At 44.6% G+C, this 19065-nt stretch overlaps 1 long non-coding RNA gene across 1 annotated transcript; it reads right to left on the bottom strand.

The window, feature by feature from the left end:
- Window positions 1-3336: 3336 nt before the first annotated feature.
- Window positions 3337-18573, bottom strand: LOC134929509 (uncharacterized). Its single transcript, XR_010178602.1, has 4 exons — window positions 18521-18573; window positions 10091-10196; window positions 6029-6156; window positions 3337-3514 (listed from the first exon to the last, which is right to left on the bottom strand). It is a non-coding gene; the product is annotated as an uncharacterized LOC134929509 (long non-coding RNA).
- Between the last annotated feature and the right edge of the window lie 492 nt (window positions 18574-19065).

The raw sequence follows: 19065 nt of genomic DNA, 5'->3' as shown, positions 1-19065 counted from the left end.
GATCAATCAACATATGTTTCAACGAAGATAACGGATGCCCAAACTGTAGAAAATGTCGGGCAACAGGTTGATCAGAGCTTCCACTGGCAATGGCTTTTCCAATGGAAGATCTGTGAAGTGCCATACGTTCTCGTGCTGTACGAATAGTTTTGCCCACATAATACAGATTACATGGGCAAATGATGATGTAGATCACATGGGTGGAAAGACATGACAAGATATGCTTCAAGAATATATTTTTAGAAGTGTGAGGATGTTGAAATGATGGACCAGTAAGCATATGTGAGCAGGTGGTGCAACGTGGGCATCTGTAGCAGCCTGGTGATTTTGTCATGAAGTGAGGCACCGGAGGCGGTCTATCAAAGCCCGTGATGTCCGTGTGGACAACCATGTCCTTAATATTTCGTCCTCTTGTGAAACACGCCATGGGCCTTTTAGACTTGAAACAAGGTAGAGCTTCATCGGATGCTACAATGGGCCACAAGGCACGACTCGCTCTCTGTACCACTTGACTGGATGTGGAATATTCCATCTTCCAAGGAATTGTTGCTTGGGTGTCCTTCACTTTGGGAATTAGCAATTGGGACCGGTCCAGTGCTAGGATTTCCATTTTTAATTTCTTTAACTCAGTGAAATTGTATCCTCTGGCCACAAATTTATCGATGATGGCATCGATGCTGTTGGCTGCTATTGTTTTGTCACTTGCTATCCTTGCTACCCGCATCATTTGTGATTTGGGCAGGCCTCTTTTAAGAGGTTTGGGATGAAAACTGGAGGCTGATAGCAAAGTGTTCCGGTCGGTAGGTTTGGAGAACACCTCTGTCCGTAATTTGTGGTCGGTGATGGACACTTGGACATCCAAATAGTGGATTGAAGCTGTGCTATAGTTAGCCGTGATCCTGATGGTGGATGGTCGGGAATTAATGGTTTCTATAAGATTCAGCAGGGTTTTTTCATCACCCAGCCATAACATGAATAGATCATCGATGTAGCGCATGTATATCGAAATATAGCATGCACTTTCTGGGGCAGTAAAGAACATGGACTCTTCCTCAGCAAACATAAATATGTTGGCGTAGCTGGGTGCTACGTTACTGCCCATGGCACATCCTGCCAGTTGGCGATAGAATGTGCCATTGTAGATGAAATAATTGCGTGTTAATGTAAGTTCAAGCAACTGCATAAATACATCGATGTCGAGATCTGTAATATTTTCTTCTATGTAGAACGCTCTAACTGCTGCAAGACCCTGTGCATGGGGAATCGAAGTGTAAAGACTATTGATATCCATAGTAACTAAGAAGGTATTTGTTGGGATATCAGTGATGGCTTCCAATCGGTTGAGGAAACTTGTGGTATCCTTGATTAATCTTGCATGTCGAATCACATGGGGTTGTAAAATCTGATCGAGATACATCGCTATAGGCTGGTACAAGGAGTCACGAGCCGAGATGATTGGACGTCCCGGAGGAGACACAGGGTCCTTGTGAATCTTGGGGACAGTGTAAATTATCGGACTCACTGGGAATGGTTGTTGTAAAGCCTGTAAGAGAGAATCATCCAGTTGGCCATTGGCTTTGGCCTGCTGTAGGATACCTGTAAGTTCAACTTGATACTGATAAGTCGGATCGCCATCGAGCTTCTGATATACAGCTGGATCAGCTAGTTGTCGTTCGATTTCCACCATGTAGGCCCCCAGGTCCTGGACCACAATGGCGCCCCCCTTATCTGCTGGGCGTATTACAATGTCTCTGTAGTCAGACAGATTTTTGAGGGCAAGTTGTTCTTCCCTACTTAAATTCTGATGTGGTCGAGGTTGAGCGTTCACAAATTTTTGTACCGAAGAATCCATCAATCGGGAAAACGTTTGTATGGAAGCATTCTGTGAAACGGGGTCAAACTTAGAGCGGCTTCTCTTCCTTAAGAATTGTTGAGTGGGTGTTGTGATGGAGACTTCCGTAGAATTTTGGAAGTGCTCCTTTAATCGGAGCGATCTAGAGAATCTGTAAAGATCAATATTCCAGGTGAGGTCGTGATGTTTGTTGGTCGGCACAAAGGAGAGGCCCTTGTTGAGGACTTTCTCCTCTGTCTCGGTGAGCACGCGGGAGGAAAGATTATAGATCATTTTTTCTTCAGGGAGGGAGCTTCTTTTTTGCCTCGAGTTTTGACCCCCGCGGCGGGTGGCTTTGACTTTACAGCCTGGTCTTTTGTTATTTTCTTGGTCTGACCGCTTGGGGGCAGAGAGGTCCCTTCTAAATGGTCATCAGAGTCCCGTACTTGGAAGTCACTGTCGCTGTTAGAGGTGGCAGTGCCTCGTGCCCTGTCCTCACGGCGTTGCCGCCAACCTTGGCGAGATCCTCCCTTATGTGATCGCGTAGGGGGGCGATCGCCACCCATTAGCCAATGATAGACTCTGTTGGTCTCATAGTCTTGCACAACTGTGTCGTATTTTTTAAGCTTAAATTTGGACAATTCCTTCTGATAGGTCTCAATGGTTGATTTAATTTTGGAAAGCCAATCGGTGCCCATGTCAGCAGATAGAATGGGGGCATTGGTCATTTGAAATTCATTAATCTTCTTTCTCACCAAGTGGAGTTCTTTATCTGATTCTTTAATCACAAGTAGCATGAGATCAAGTCCACATTTGTTGACAATCCCTATCCACTGCTGACAAAATTCCGGGCTATATCGACCGATGGTCGGTGCATTGCGGCAGCGGAAGCCGCGTGGTATCATCTTCTCCTTATAGTATTTGGTCAACGTGACTCCATGCATGAGATAGTCAGTTTCACGTTTTTTTAATTTAACTAACTGCTGAAACACTTCTTCAGCTGAAAGCTCTGATGCAAAGGAAGGCCATAATTCTTTGGATAAGATACCTTCTGCTTCCTCGTCAGTGAAACTGCATAGTAATCCTTTAGTTCGAGGCATACTACGGCAACCTGCCGCAAAGCCACCACCGTCGTCTGACTGGGTTTCCATGATGGAATGTGTCTATGTTCCAAGAGGGGTGAAAAACAATAAAGCTGATGGTGCAGGGTTCCGTGCGGAGTCAGATGACTCACAGAAAGACAGTCCCAAGGATGAACCCGCACTCGATTGCTGATATTATAAATTCAAAAGAGGGTGCCCTCAGCAGATATAGTTGCACACAAAAAGAGAAAGAAGGCTGCGGCACTCCATAAGCAAAAGATGAATGTATTGAGTTTAAAAAGTCATAACAGCAGTGTAAACGTCAGCAACGTTTCGGTACACGCAGGTACCGTTTTCAAGCTGTATACTGCTGCAAGGTATAGTCAGAATAAACAAGAATAATGAGAATATACTTACTTAAATAGCCCCCCGCTGCTGAGAGAAGCCGGTGTACGGCGGCGTCCCGCATGGAGTCCATCCACGGTGGGCGCTTGCCGATGACGTCACTCCGCACAGCGCCGGGAGGTTCCAGGGGAGCGTGCTGCGTTGCCTGGAGACCAGACGCTGGGGATTGAGTTCTCTCACCGGCCTCCCGCAGCAGCTGAAGGAGACACAAAGCTGCACATATTAGTTATAGAAATGATACATGTATAAACAGTAAATAAGCATGAAAAAATATAAAGATTAAACATCAGATGTACAATCCCGTGAGGGCATCGTTGAAACATATGTTGATTGATCACATTCCGCCATCACTCCGTGGTGGTGATCGTGATGGAAAGCTTCTGAAGTGTGAGATGTCGTGGATACACCGTCTCAATACAGTATCACCAGCTGGATTGAACGAACGCTATAACTGGAACACTTTTTTGTAACAAGCCATCCTACTATATAGTAATATCTAGTATCCTTAATCCTCATTATATGCTGCACTTATATGCAGCTTATTTACTATTAATGTAGAATTATGGGCCAGGAGTTTACCCTCCCTTCTTTTTTTCATTCATTACGGGCGGCCTATGCTAGCACTAAAATATCTAGGCCCCGTAAGCATGGCTTCTTTTCCCCATAGTTTTGTTGTAGTTTTATGCAATTTTGTCCAGGCCATGCCGTTTTGTTTCCAGTACCATTATAGCTCTCTGCTGCTCCCAGCAGTGAGTGCTCAGACATATTACCTGTGCCCTCACGGGATTGTACATCTGATGTTTAATCTTTATATTTTTTCATGCTTATTTACTGTTTATACATGTATCATTTCTATAACTAATATGTGCAGCTTTGTGTCTCCTTCAGCTGCTGCGGGAGGCCGGTGAGAGAACTCAATCCCCAGCGTCTGGTCTCCAGGCAACGCAGCACGCTCCCCTGGAACCTCCCGGCGCTGTGCGGAGTGACGTCATCGGCAAGCGCCCACCGTGGATGGACTCCATGCGGGACGCCGCCGTACACCGGCTTCTCTCAGCAGCGGGGGGCTATTTAAGTAAGTATATTCTCATTATTCTTGTTTATTCTGACTATACCTTGCAGCAGTATACAGCTTGAAAACGGTACCTGCGTGTACCGAAACGTTGCTGACGTTTACACTGCTGTTATGACTTTTTAAACTCAATACATTCATCTTTTGCTTATGGAGTGCCGCAGCCTTCTTTCTCTTTTTGTATATATATATATATATATAAATATATATATATATATATATATATATATATATATATATATATCACAATAGGTACTTTAGGTGCGCTAATATATAATAAGGATATATTCTAAAACTATCCTCAATAAAGAAAATGTCGATATGTCTTATTTTTTATATTAAAATGTATTCCAATGTACATACAAATGTAAAAACATTACATAAAATCATTGCATAAAAATACAATTTGTATATAATATCGTTAAGACATGTTTAATATTTCAGAGGCTAGATGTCATACACTTGACCCTTGCGGGTGTGAGCTCGTAAGTGAAAGGCCTCTGTATATTCCCAGGTCGGTTTAGATAAACTGAAGCATTTCATCCCTTTAATTGGATTTCCTCAGGGGTATATATCGATATTATGATGTATTGAATGTAGATCTGATTCTACACAATAATACTTCTTATAATCGAAGATTCCAATGGGAGTATCTCTATAATCCTGTCTATGTGCTTACTGTTAGATGTATGATATTGACTGATCTCTCCATAACCTAAATATCTGTAGTCCTAGACTTTGGTTGGTAATTGATGGTACCAAGTCTGATGATTTATTGGATGAAGTGGTCAATTCCCATCCACAGAAAATTATTATTATTAACTTGTAATCTCTGTGTTAGTATTAGTCTTTCTAATAGTAAGCTGCAGGATTTTTTATATATATAAATATATATATATATATACAGTTTAAAGTACAGGTTACATTTAAATGGCAACTCGAAAATACGCTGTTAGTGAGCTTACTGTCACTGACCATCCTTTCTCCAATTAATGGGTACATTGCAGTTTCGGGATACTATGGTGACATGAATCATTCCATCATGGCCCTTATGGCGCAATGCCGCAAATTGCAGCATCACACAGCAGGAGGTGTAGCTCTGACCACTTCAATAGGGAAGTGGGGGGGTTTCCCCATTCTCCAGGAATAAGGTACACACTAGGCAATGTGCTCGGTGAGCGCCATCGCCTAGTATTTCCCCTCCCGGGCCGGTCCGCTCTGCGGCGGGCATACACCCTGTGCGATATCACACAGTGACGTTACGCTGTGGCCGGCCGGAGCATGCAGCTTTAAACGATGAGTCCAAATTGAGCTGCATGCATGACCGAGACTGAGGGTCATAATAGTCCCACGGGGCCGCACATTGCTCGTCGTCAGCTGCATACACACTGGGCGATATAGTAAATCAGTGGTTCTCAAACTCGGTCCTCAGGTCCCCACACGGTTCACGTTTTCCATGTCACCCGGCAGCTGCACTGTATGTCACCAACTGTCACATTTTAAAAACCTACAGTTGACCTTGAAAACATGAACCGTGTGGGGTCCTGAGGACCGAGTTTGAGAACCTGTGTAGTAAATGATATCTCTCTGAAGGGGAAAAGTGAGCGATATTGTTTACTTAATCGCTAAGTGTGTACTCACCTTAAGTATGAGACCCTTCCAAATCTCATTAAACTCTGTGGCACTCCAGGGCAGTAGGCGTTAGTGTGGTACAGGTTCCTTAGCAACGAAATTTGGGCTCCAACTGTGACTGAGGGCCTCTGAAGCTCCTTGTCGTGAAAAAAAGAAAATGTTACAGTTTGCAATCCAAACATTATGAAGTGAGAGAGCCCCGTTAGCCCCAAAGGACTCACTACTTGGGGAATCGGCTCAGAGAGCAGCACTATAATATATTTATAATTATTGCATAGAACACAGCTCTGCTGAAAAACAAAGCGGGGGACTGATCCATATAATAGCCAAAAGGAAGCAAAGATGAGTGGCAATACGAAGCGGTTTATCCATAGTATCTCCTAACGACACACCTGATGTTCGGCTACTTCCTTGTTTCTGCAGTCCCACTCCCCTATTGTGACATCATGACATCACATTTTCAGGGTCAGGGCCGGCACAGGGCAAATGTTCTCCCTGATATGGCTGTGCAAACTTTTATAGATATAAGGCTGAATGAGTTATCCAAGCAACAGCTAAAGCTGTGACGCTTTATAGTATATGTTGATTGACATGTATTTCTCATTGCATGCAGCATTGAGAGGGAATCTTGATATATTATTTCCATTTACATACAGGTAATGGATTTCAATGACCGTTTTTACAATGAATCTCCTTTGAGTTTGGATAAATGGACTCAGAAAGCTTTTGCACTCCGATGACATTAAACGCGAAAGAATTCTCCCGGACTATCCCGCACCACCTTATGCAAATCTGAGACCATCTAAGGACATTTTCTGCATAATTCTAGAAAATGCTAATGATTGATGTGGTGAATGTAAGCCTCGATGTCTGTTTCCAATGAGACCTGTGTAAGTCTAAGCTGCTTATTTCAGTCTCTACATCAAAATAAATATTTCTTTTAATCCATTTTTAATCTCATTCTTTTTTTTTTATATACATGTATATAAAACAATAATCAGTCATTGGGCGGGAGGCTTGGACCTCGGATGATCAAAGCTTCGCATACCGTGGCACTTCTAAATTGAATTCCCAGACAAGCGATTGGTTTTGGCTAAATCAGAGAATGTGGGTACGTAACAATGGAAGTAAAGGCTGTAATTAAGAGATGTGGAAGTTTAAAAGGGAAAAAAGATAATTTGTCCAAACCACAAAAGTGTGGATTTCAGATTCCCCCGCTTTCTCAAAATTGTGTTATTATGATTTTTTTAGGCTGTTTTCTGCAATACGGCGTTTTCCTTCGAAGACACAGAATGCGGCATGAAATGCAGATTTATTTTATTGTAGCAAGGACAGAATTAAGGTAAATATGATACTTTTAAAGGATTACCAAACACTGTCATCTGCCCTAGTGTTCCCCGGCTCTCCTCGGATACCCCTGGCAATTCGCATTTCATGATCTTACATAAATAAATGAGTCTATTTGATAAAGCTCGTTATACTACTTCTGTTTATCCTTAAGCCCCGCGGAGAGGCCCTGGCAGACATCAGTAGAGACTGTTGCATGGTATATGGTAGATATTTAGGAATACTTCTGTGTGTAGGAAACATAAACAGAACAATAGATTGGGAAACAGCGTTTAATAAACAAAAAGTAATGTTAATAGTCCTTACAATGTTTAGGACAAGCAGGGACGCATTGAGACTGCAATTTGGCAGATGGCAGGTCAACCCTGAGGACAAGGATACAGCATATTCTTACCTATCCAGCGCACACTAAATGGACTTATATGTCTCTGTAAATAGGTATCCGGTTCGTAGATCTACAGGTAAAATATAGGCAATCAAAAGGTTGACCCAAATGAAAGCTATACAGAAGATCGACGTGACAGTGTTTGACACACGTGTTTTTCCCCCCAACTTTTTCATCAATTACCATCCACGTGGCCTACAATTGGGAATAGTAACCTGCCCAAAGTGTGCGTGGCAAGAGTAGCCAGTCTACAAAGGCACACGTTGCCGCTAATTTGGCTCAGATTTTGTGAAACATACAAAATGACAAAAAACAAAATAAACTTGTGTTGACCATTTTTGTGTCGACCATTTTCAGGTTAACCTTTTGACCCCGTTGACCTTTTGCATTTGGCCATTTGTCAAACTATTGACTGTCTATCTTTTTACTGCAGATCTATTGAACCATACCCCTGTAAATAACGGGGGGCAGATGTAGAGTTACAGCATACATGCCTTCTATCCAGGATTTCCATAATAAAGCAGCCATTTTGGTCTTTTGCTGAGTGGTTTTGCCAATAGAAAAAGGGCATGCTAGCCTAAAGGCAACACTGACGTCATATCTGCCATGAAGAAAGCAGCTGGGTTTGGTGTAGTACCGGAGTGTGGCTGTAGATGGCACTGTGGATAAATAAGCTAAGTCCTGGTAAAATGGCTGCTTTTCTGTGTGGAGCTCTATAGACAGACTGTTGTAAGCGTTATTATGCAGGCTGTGTAAGGTGACATCAATGAAATTAAAGATAACTCTGGAAATCTAGCGCTCCTTCTTTTGCTATAAATGGTTTACCAGTGCTTTTCAACCTTTTTTTACTCGCGGCACACCAAACAACATTTTAAAATTGCCAAGGCACACCATCCGTTCCCCACAGAAAAAAAAAAAAAAAACACACATTGGGCCTCACAGTAATAAAAAATCCACACATACATTGTCCTTCACAGAAAAAACAATCACATTGCTACCCACGTAAATCCTATTGCTCCCCTCATAAATCCATCACATTGCTCCCCATATACTGTAAATCATGTTGCTCACACATAAATCAATCATATTTCTCCCCACATAAATCCTATTGCTCCCCACATGAATTATTCACATTGTTCCCCCCCATAAATTCATAAATCCTACTGCTCCCCACTGGAGAAATAACATAACAAATATTAGCCCCTACCGGTCAGCTGTCCTCCTCCCTGTTCCTCAGTGGCGGGGATTGTTCATAGTGGAGTTCTGCGAATACTGAGCAGCAGGCGATTGGGCAGGTGTGTATGTGGGTGGGCAAGGAAAGCTGTGTATGCAGGCAGGAACAGTAAGATGTGTATACAGGCGGGTGGGCTGGCTGGGTGGTGAGAAGCGGCGGCCGTGACCTATGATATCACACCACGGCATCTTCAAGGCATAGGTCATGGCCGGAGCACGACTGATCCTCTAAGAAGAGCCCGGGCCAACAGTTCACTCTGAAGGTGCAGGAAGCTGCTCTGGCTCCGCGGCACACCTTGCAACTGGTCGCGGCACACTAGTGTGCCACGGCACACTCGTTGAAAACGCCTGGTTTATACTGTTCCCCAAATCACTTTTGACATCTGCCTGTTTATTTTCTTTAAAATGCAATAGATTTTATTATGTACTTAAATCAATAAGTGTAGTGGCTGAACCTTAAATATGGGTAACTACTATTTGGAAAATAATACTAGCTACAGTATATAATTAATTTGCATTTTGTGGCTTATACAAAAGAGTATATCTTTGCATATTTGGGGCTTTTTTTGCAGGTTTTTGACTACATATTACATGCTTATTTTGGCAAAATTGCATGACTTCCTATGTCTAATAATAATAATAATAATAATAATAAGCATTTTGGAAGAATCGCATCCAGCTCAGTTATTACAGTATATGCAGCACATAGTCTGGCACCATATCAGACATGTCAATAAATGCTAAGTCCAGGTGCCATATGGGTGATGCTTGGCACCTATGCCCCAATCTAAATATCCCTATGTACCCCAGCCCATGCATCGTGGTACAGTGGGGGTTATTCAAATGTGGAAGCAAACCAAAAAATCAAGCAACTGGGCAAAACCATGTTGCACTGCAGGTGGGGCAGATGTAACAGGTGCAGAGAGAGTTAGATTTGGGTGGGGTGTGTCCAAACTGAAATCTAAATTGCAGTGTAAAAAGAAAGCTGTCTAACATCTTTGGCATACATGCAAAAGCAACCAGTATTTACCTGCACAGGAAAAATATAAATGTGTTTCCACCCCTTGCCTTGCAATATGGTTTGTTCTAGATACTAACTTACCTACCTTTTCTGCCTTGCTTCCAAATCTGAATCAGGCCCATTGTCACGCTGTTTCTCCCAGGCAGGATGGGACCAGATTGCACGTGAGTCCTGGCAGACTGGAGCCTGATCTGCACACAAAGAAAGATCGTTACCCTCTCACACTGGTCCCAGGGAGAACGTTTCCATGCAAGGGTGGCAGGACCCGGCTTGGGGACTGTGCATGGCAGAGCCGGCCCTAACCAATATGATGCCCTAGGCAAGATTTTGGCTGGTGCCCCCTAGCACCACTGCTGGTTCCGCCTCTGACCTTGCACCTCTTTTCCAGCACCATCACCCCTCACCCATAGCAGTCCTTATTTTGGTGTTTGTACCCCCTATATTTTAAATAGGAACAGTTCGCACATTTGGCGCACAGCCCAAAAAGGGGTGTGTTCTTGCTGGGAAGGGGCATGGCCCCACAATAGTAACCCCAATTCCAATTACGCCACACAGTACTGCAACTTTATTCACATTTGATCATGCGATTGTGTCCATAATTCACATTACATCACACAGTAGTATCACTATACCTGTTATGCACACCAGTGCCTGCAGGAAAGTACTGGTGTCAGAACTGTTATGCACTCCAGTGCCTGCAGGAATGTACTGGTGTTTGAACTGTTATGCAAAACAAATGGACTCACAGACAGACTGGGGAATATGACATAACGTACACAGAAGGTGATAGGGTAACAAAATACACACAAAGTGAACAGAGAAGCCCAGAGGCTAAGGAACTGGGTATCTCCCTTGTATTAGAACTGCTCAGATGGGAAAAGCAAGATGTTGTGCTTTAATACGTAGAGAACCCGAAATGCTGTTGCTAAGGGCAACAGCAAAACCCTAAAGGGTTACCAACGGGTGTGGCAGTAAACTCCTTGGTCAGAGATGGAATGATAGACACAAGGAGAGTCTCCACAATCCTAATTCTCACTTGCAGTGCACAGGTTCAGCTTACTGCCACTAAACTGACCCCTGACACCTAGCACAGTGAGACAGGATTAGACAGGCAAGTCTTAGAATACAGCCGCAAACTTGCTAAGTTCACAGAGTAGTAACAGAACCCCAGCAAGCTAAACGACTGACTCCAGTCTTACTGCTAGGTCTGGATTGGCAGAGTGTAATACCAAATCCCCAGGCCTATTTGCAGTAAGCAACAAACAAATACAAAGCTACACAGTACTGGTTAACTTTCAGGAACTGACTAACCAACAAAGATTCAGCAGCATCTGCTTACCCTGAGAAGAGGCCTTATAAAGCAGGTGCTGTCCACGCCCCACTCAGACCTCACAGACTGTGAGCACAAAAACCAGCACCGGATCCCCTGCCATGCACAGAGCCTATAACCACTGCACAGCAAAAGACCCGAACCGGAGTATCAGCTGCGCTCAGGTTACTCCGCTAGCACTTGTCTCCCGGTTGCTATGACGACGTGGCAGCACAGGGCAGGAGACCCTAACAGTACCCCCCCTCTGACGAGGGGTCAAAGAACCCATACCACCGGGTTTATCGGGGAACTGCGAGAAGAAAGAGCGTATCAGTCTGGGGGCATGAAGATCACAACTGCGCACCCACGACCGCTCCTCCGGGCCATACCCCTTCCAGTGCACCAAAAATGACAGCCGACCCCGAACCACCTTGGAGTCAAGAATCCTTTCAACAACAAACTCCCTCTGGCCACGTATCAGAAGAAGGGAAGGTCTTCCACTGGAAGAAGGATTACTAATCTCCCGTTTTAAAAGGGAACAATGAAATGTTTTATTGATACCCAAAGAACGGGGCAGATCTAACTGAAATGCCACCGGATTGATAACCCTGGTGATCTTATAAGGGCCGATGAACCGGGGGCCTAACTTATGAGATGGCTGTCTCAACTTCAAATTCTTGGTAGACAACCAGACGAAGTCTCCTAATTTGAAGCTGCAGGGTCTTTTCCGCTTATCAAAAACCCTTTTGGTCACTAATGACACAGACACAAGGGCTTTCTTCACTTTCCGCCAAATACCTCTAAGGACCGAAACCACAGAGGAACCACCAGGCGTGGAGTCCAGGGGGTCAAAAGAATTGGCCTTAGGATGATGCCCATACACACAAAGGAAGGGAGAGATCCCTGTAGCAGAGTGAGCCGCGTTGTTATAGGCAAACTCCGCCATGGACAGATGAGCAACCCAGTCGGTCTGACACTTGGAGACATAACACCTGAGGAACTGCTCCAAGGACTGGTTCACCCTTTCAGTCTGCCCATTAGACTGCGGATGGTAGCCTGACGACAAGCTGACAGAAATCTGGAGATCGAAACAAAATGCCCTCCAGAATTTGGCCACAAACTGGGATCCGCGGTCAGAGACCACATCAAGTGGCAACCCGTGGAGACGCACAACATGCAGCATAAATAATTCAGACAGGCGTCTGGCCAATGGCAGCCCAACCAGTGGAACAAAGTGCGCCATCTTCGAAAACCTGTCAACGACAACCCAGATGGCTGTCATCCCCGAGGATTTGGGCAAGTCCACCACAAAATCCATTGAAATGTGGGTCCATGGCTTAGATGGGATAGAGAGTGGATGTAATGGGCCAACAGGAACCCCTCTAGGAGTCTTATTTCGGGCACAGATGTCACATGCCCGAACCCACTGATCCACATCCTTAGCCACCGAGGGCCACCACACCGCCCTAGATAGCAACTCCCGAGTTCTGGCAATACCCGGGTGACCTGCCGACTTCTTGGCATGGAATTCCAGGAACACTCACTGTCTTAACCTAGGAGGCACAAACAAAAGACCTACCGGAAGGTCTGGAGGAGCCTGCTCCTGTGCTCTAAGGACTAATGATAAGAGGTCCTGGGTAATGCCCACTTTAATACATGATGGGGAAACAATGGGCAATGGCTCCTCGGTGGTCTCCTGGATTGGAGCAAAACTCCGCGAGAGCGCATCAGCCTTGATGTTTTTTGACCCAGGACGATATGTTATCAAAAAATTAAAGCGAGCAAAAAACAAAGCCCATCGTGCCTGCCTGGCATTGAGACGCTTCGCTGACTCTAAATATGCCAGATTCTTATGGTCAGTGAGAATTGAGACCACAAACTTAGCCCCCTCAAGCCAGTGTCTCCACTCCTCGAGTGCATCCTTAATAGCCAACAATTCCCGGTTACCCACGTCATAATTCATCTCGGCAGGCGAAAATTTACGGGAAAAGTAAGCACAGGGATGAAGGCGATTATCAGACACTCCCATCTGAGAAAGCACTGCCCCAATACCCATCTCAGAGGCATCCACCTCCACCACAAAAGGACGCTCTGGATCTGGGTGTCGCAGCACCTTGGCCGAAACAAATGCCCTTTTGAGACGGGCAAAAGCCGCTTTAGCCTCACAAGACCAGTGAGCAACATCCGCCCCTTTCTTAGTGAGTGCCACCAAGGGCGCCACTATAGACGAAAATCCAGCGATAAATCGTCTATAAAAATTCGCAAAGCCCAGGAAACGCTGAAGCGCCTTCAAACTAGTGGGCTGCACCCAATCCAGGACTGCCTGTACCTTGAAACCCTCCATTTGGAAACCTTCTGGGGAGATAATATATCCTAGAAATGCGATTTGCTGAACTTCAAATTCGCACTTCTCCAGCTTCGCCCCAAGCCGGTGGTCTCTGAGTTTCTGGAGGACTAAGCGTACATGCTTCCGATGTTCCTCCAGGGAATGGGAGAAGATTAGGATGTCATCTAAGTATACAACTAAGAATCTATCCAAATATTCCCTGAGAACATCATTCATGAAATCCTGGAAGACTGCCGGGGCATTACAGAGCCCAAAAGGCATCACCAAATATTCATAATGCCCTGAGTGGGTATTAAAGGCAGTCTTCCATTCATCCCCCTCTCTTATTCGGATTAGATTGTACGCACCGCGTAGGTCAATCTTAGAAAAAATGGTGGCAGTACGAAGCTGGTCAAACAAGACCGAAATGAGAGGCAGTGGGTATGAGTTTTTAATCGTGATACGGTTCAATTCCCTGAAGTCGATGCAGGGTCGCAACGAACCGTCCTTTTTACCCACAAAGAAGAACCCCGACCCAACTGGAGACTGTGAAGGTCTGATAAATCCCTTAGCCAAGTTCTCCTGAATGTACTCTGCCATAGCCTGAGTCTCAGGACGTGACAGGGAGTACAACCTGCTCTTGGGAAGCTTAGCATTTGGCAACAAATCAATGGCACAGTCATAGGGGCGATGGGGAGGTAGTACCTCTGCAACTTTTTTGGAGAACACGTCCGCAAAATCTGCATAACACCCTGGCAATCCTGGCAAACTTAGCTGCGAGAGCCTGACTGGAAGGCTCAAGCAACTCCTGAAACAATCAGTACCCCAACTAAGAATCTCCCCAGAGACCCAGTCAAATTGAGGATTGTGGGCCCTTAACCAGGGTAACCCCAACACCAATGGGGCAAAAGTACAGACAGTCACATAAAAGGACAATTTTTCAGAGTGTGTGGCTCCAATAAACAAAGAAATCTGGCTAGTGCAAGAGGTAATTTTACCTTGGGATAATGGTTCCCCGTTTAACCCACAAATCTCAATTTCCGATGCCAAGGGTACTAAGGGAACAGAGTGTTTCAGGGCGAATTGGCGGTCCATAAAAACCCCGTCGGCCCCACTGTCCACAAAGGCCTCAGTCTTGACAGTTTGACCGAGGATCTTCAAGGTCACCGGAATGATAAAAGTCTTCTTGGGAAATTCTGACTTCTGGCCTGACAGGATATTTCCCATCACCCTCAGGCCCTGGAGTTTTCCAGCTTTTCTGGGCATGATACTACCACATGACCTTTATTCCCACAGTACAAACACAACCCCTGCTGTCTCCTCCGCGTCTTCTCACGCGAGGAGAGGCGGGTAGCCCCAATCTGCATAGGCTCCTCGGAAAATTCCTCAGAGTCTGAGGTTCCCTTGGGAAGGAAGGAAATCTCAGTCTCCCTTTCAAGCCTACGCTCTCTCAGCCGTCTATCCACCCGGATGGATAACTGCATGAGCTGATCCAAGCTATCAGGCAAGGGATATTGTACCAGTTGGTCCTTTATCTGGTTAGAAAGACCTCTTCGGTACTGGTGTCTCAGGGCTGGGTCATTCCACTGGGTGTCATGGGCCAACCTCCGAAACTCCGTACAGTAAACCTCAACTGGCCTTCGCCCTTGCTTAAGGATCGAAATCTGAGCCTCGGCTGAGGCCGTCTTGTCAGGGTCATCATACAACATGCCCAGTGCCGTAAAAAAGCATCAACACTTTTAAGCGACGGACAGTCAGGCTGCAACCCATATGCCCAGACCTGTGGGTCTCCTTGTAGCAAGGAAATCACTATGCCCACCCGCTGAATCTCCGACCCAGAAGACTGAGGCCTAAGCCGGAAGTATAGCTTGCAGCTCTCCTTGAAACAAAAGAACTGCGAGCGATCTCCAGAAAAACGATCCGGGAGATTTACTTTCGGCTCCTTAACCCCTGCAGGTGCTGCTGCTGCGGGAGCTCCGCCAGCAGCCTGGGAGGTGTGCATTTTAATGGACAAATCATTAAATTGTCGAGTCAGGACCTGCACCTGATCGACCACCTGTTGCAACGTATTTTGAGGGGTATGCTCCATATTCCCACAAAATTTCAACAGGAGTATTGGGCTGCTGAATATGTTATGCACACCAGTGCCTGCAGGAAAGTACTGGTGTCAGAACTGTTATGCACTCCAGTGCCTGCAGGAATGTACTGGTGTTTGAACTGTTATGCAAAACAAATGGACTCACAGACAGACTGGGGAATATGACATAACGTACACAGAAGGTGATAGGGTAACAAAATACACACAAAGTGAACAGAGAAGCCCAGAGGCTAAGGAACTGGGTATCTCCCTTGTATTAGAACTGCTCAGATGGGAAAAGCAAGATGTTGTGCTTTAATACGTAGAGAACCCGAAATGCTGTTGCTAAGGGCAACAGCAAAACCCTAAAGGGTTACCAACGGGTGTGGCAGTAAACTCCTTGGTCAGAGATGGAATGATAGACACAAGGAGAGTCTCCACAATCCTAATTCTCACTTGCAGTGCACAGGTTCAGCTTACTGCCACTAAACTGACCCCTGACACCTAGCACAGTGAGACAGGATTAGACAGGCAAGTCTTAGAATACAGCCGCAAACTTGCTAAGTTCACAGAGTAGTAACAGAACCCCAGCAAGCTAAACGACTGACTCCAGTCTTACTGCTAGGTCTGGATTGGCAGAGTGTAATACCAAATCCCCAGGCCTATTTGCAGTAAGCAACAAACAAATACAAAGCTACACAGTACTGGTTAACTTTCAGGAACTGACTAACCAACAAAGATTCAGCAGCATCTGCTTACCCTGAGAAGAGGCCTTATAAAGCAGGTGCTGTCCACGCCCCACTCAGACCTCACAGACTGTGAACACAAAAACCAGCACCGGATCCCCTGCCATGCACAGAGCCTATAACCACTGCACAGCAAAAGACCCGAACCGGAGTATCAGCTGCGCTCAGGTTACTCCGCTAGCACTTGTCTCCCGGTTGCTATGACGACGTGGCAGCACAGGGCAGGAGACCCTAACAATACCTTATAAATGTTACTCCTCACAGTAGAGCTCCTTATTCACATTACATCACAATGAATTACTCCTTATTTACATTACACCACACCATATTGCTCTTTATTCACATTAGACCACACAGTAGTGCCCTTTCTATACACAACGCCACATAGTAGAGCACCTTATACACATAATGCCACACATTAGTAATGCATTTATACACATAATTTCACACAGTAATGCCCCTTACACATCATGAGACACATCATTAATGTCCTTATAAACATAATGCGTCTTACACATTATGACAAAATGTATTAATGCCCTTTTACACATAATGTCCCTTACACATATGCCGTACATTGTTAATGCCCTTACTTATACACACAGTGACACACATAGTGCCCCTTACACATTTGCTGCACATTATTAGTGCCCCTATACACATAATGACACACATACAGTAGTACGCTGCTACACATATGCCGCACATTATTAATGCCCTTATACACATAATGACACACATAGTGCCCCTTACACATATGTTGCACATTATTAATGCATTTTTACATGACACACATAATGCTCCTTACACATATTCCGAACACTACTGCACAACCAACCCACTCACATGCACACAGCACTCACACTGCCACTAACACTGTGACCTCTGCCTCTGCTTGGATACAGATGTGTCCTCATAAATCTTGCCTCGATGCTAACGTCGGGCACCTTTTTTTTATGAAAATGCATCTTATTTGCATTGCTATGTGATTAGGATGCACAAGCAGCTTCTGCTGACTAAAATGATATGCAGCATGCCTATATACTGTGTGAGACTGTGACTGTATCTGCATATGAAATGCTACATACAGAATATAGGCATGCCGCATATCATTTTAATCAGCAGAAGCTGCTGATGCCCCTAGGCATATCAAATGCCCTAGGCAATTGCCTAGTTTGCCTATGCCTATGTCCGGCTCTGGTGCATTGCCAGACAGGAAAACATAACATAACATAGTAACATAGTAACTAAGGTTGAAAAAAGACAATTGTCCATCGAGTTCAACCTATTTGTGGTCTCCTTTGCAGTCTTATTATAGGACTAGTTATTTTTATGTTAAGACTAGTTATATTAACTATAATGCGTGCCTACGCACCATAACCCTGAATATCTTTATCCAATAGGAATTTATCTAACCCATTCTTAAAGGTGTTGACTGAGTCCGCCATCACTACTCTCTCAGGCAGGGAATTCCAAACACGTATTGTCCTTACTGTGAAAAAACCTTTTCGCCTCAATGTGCGGAAACTCCTCTCCTCTAACCTAAGCGAGTGACCACGTGTCCTCTGTGCTGATCTTATAGAAAACATGTCCCTCCCAAGCTCTGTGTATTGACCCCTTGTATATTTGTAGATGTTGATCATGTCCCCTCTTAGTCTCCTTTTTTCCATTGTAAACATGCCTAGCCTTGCAAGCCTTTCCTCGTATTCCAGCGTCTCCATGCCCTTGATTAGTTTAGTCGCCCGCCTCTGAACCTTTTCTAGCTCCAGGATATCCTTTTTGTAATATGGTGCCCAAAATTGCACACCGTATTCAAGATGTGGCCTCACTAGTAATTTATATAATGGAAGTATAATACTCTCGTCCCTTGCATCAATTCCCCATTTTATGCATGCTAATATCTTATTAGCCTTCTTTGCTGCAATCCTACTTTGGGTACTGCTGCTTAATTTGTTATCTATGTGAACCCCTAAGTCTTTTTCCAGTACAGATTCCCCTAATATTACCCCATTTAGTAGGTAGGTGTAATTTTTGGTCTTGCCCCCACAGTGTATTACCTTACACTTGTCTGTGTTGAATCTCATTCTCCATTTTGCTGCCCATGCTTCCAGTTTAGTTAAGTCGTTCTGAAGAGACTCAGCATCCCCCTCCGTATTTATAACCTTACACAATTTGGTATCGTCTGCGAAAATTGACACCATGCTCTCTAGACCTACTGTTAGGAAAGGACAGCCTCAGTCCCAAACGATCACTCCTACCAAACGGAAAGAACTGCAGTCTGCAGCCTCAGGTCCTTGTGACTCAAGCATTGTGGCAACTATCGGCTATAGTGTTAGCACTGTATATAACTTTTTGGTATATTTGAGATTGTTTATTGTTTAGATTCTTACTTTGATGTTCCTAAGTAATGCCATTTTTAGAAAGTAATCTGTGAATTCTGTAATTACATTTAAATATAAGTTTATTTTATATATGTTTAAAGTATTTCCCAGTGGTCTCTCTGTCCACCTTTTCTTGTTCATGCTTTGAAATAAAAAACTGATCTAGCACAAGCATATTAATGCAATTATGGACATTCTGATTTGATTGGATGCTGACCACT

The sequence above is a fragment of the Pseudophryne corroboree genome, chromosome 5 (genome assembly GCF_028390025.1).
Source record: "Pseudophryne corroboree isolate aPseCor3 chromosome 5, aPseCor3.hap2, whole genome shotgun sequence".
Classification (NCBI taxonomy): Eukaryota; Metazoa; Chordata; class Amphibia; order Anura; family Myobatrachidae; genus Pseudophryne; species Pseudophryne corroboree.
Note: the sequence above shows the minus strand (reverse complement) of the source record. Positions and strands in the feature narration are given on the sequence as shown.